Genomic DNA, 1,624 nt, shown 5'->3' with positions numbered 1-1,624 from the left:
TCTTTATTACAAGAATTAATTGTACTATCTGTACAATTGTACTAATCTTATGACTGCAATCAAATCCCAAAATTTCTGTTGCTAAGGGGGGCAATTGTTAATTGAATTGTGACTCATTTTATGACCTTTTTGCCACAGTTGTTAAGGAAATCACTACAGTTAAACGAATGATGCGGTTGTTAAGAGAATCTGGTTTCCCCCATTGACTTTGCTTGCTGGGAGCCAGCTGGGAAGGTTAGAAAAGGTGATCGCATGACTCCAGGACAGTGCAACTGACGTAAATACATGCTAGTTGCCAAGTGCCTGAATTTTGATGAGGTGACCATGGGGATGCTGCAATGGTTTAAGTGTGAAAACTGGTCATAAGTCACTTTTTTAGTGCTGTTGTGACTTCAAATGGTCACTAAATGAATGGTTGTAAATCTAGGACTACTTCTATTAAAATTAATTAATGTACATAAGTCCCTCCTATTGCTTTTGCAACTATTGAAATTTCTGAATTCAGTTGTTGCCTCCTCTTCTTCAGCAAGGTCTCATTACCAAAAAGGGGGGGGAATGTTAGTAATCCAAAGCCCATTAAGAGCAAATGGTCTCTCATTTTATTCTAGAAGCAGCTCCAAATTTCAAAACCTCTTACTGCTCCATGCAACATTTCATCCTATGTTATCTCTATTTTTAAATAATTTTGCAATTGATCCAACAATGGCCAATTAAGTCAATGAAGTGTGTTCACTTTCCTTTCACATTCCCCTATAAAGCATCTTTAAGATAAGAACTTTGCTACTTAGTTTTGCAAAGCTGGACTATGAATTCTTCTTTACTACAAAACAAAGGGCATACATAGAAAATTTAAAAAATGTTCCTTATTGTTTTATTGTAGCATTGGAGGATTGGATGGTTTAGCGTCAAAAGAGATACTATAATGTGGGAACAATGTGGGAAAGCATCATGTGTGGATATATTTGGGAATGCAAAGGAAAGGCATGGAGACTAGCGAAGAGAGAACAAACCCTAAAAGGAAAAGGCAGGCCCTGCTAAACCAGTCTGTACATTGCTTTCCTGCATAAGTGGGAAGGGCAAGAAGCATGGCAAGGACTCATAAGCCTTGCAGAAGCTCAGCACGGTTGTCAACCCATTCAGTCTGGCCTGGAATTACATTCTGGAATTACAGAGATAGCTTAGAGCAGCCTAGGCAGCAATACAGAATTTCTGTTTGTCTGCAGTTTCCAAATTGTGTGCGGTGGTGCCTTAGCAAGTTCACAAGGGCACAGTGGGAAATTTTAAGTGGTCAGGGGAAGCTCAACAGTACTTAACATCTTCAGAAACTAGTTCAAGGTGATTGACAATTTGGATGTGTGAAAAAAATTTCTGAGACACTAAGGGTGCCGTGATCCGAAAAAAATTCAGAACTTCTACCCTTAAATGGTACAGTGGCTTATAACTTCCCTATATCAGTGTAATGACTTGCACCATCACAGGAGATATAATAGCAATCCTATTTGTCTCTAGCAAGTGTAACACCAAAGTGAGACTGCAGAATTATTCCTGTTTCCTTAGGAGTACAATTCAGTAATCTTGTGACCTGAACAAAGTTTTTAAAGATTGTGTCTTTGAAGAAAATGAA

Source organism: Protobothrops mucrosquamatus, unplaced genomic scaffold (genome assembly GCF_001527695.2).
Source record: "Protobothrops mucrosquamatus isolate PMUCROS unplaced genomic scaffold, P.Mucros_1.0 scaffold995, whole genome shotgun sequence".
NCBI lineage: Eukaryota > Metazoa > Chordata > Lepidosauria > Squamata > Viperidae > Protobothrops > Protobothrops mucrosquamatus.
This window is presented reverse-complemented; position numbering follows the sequence as displayed.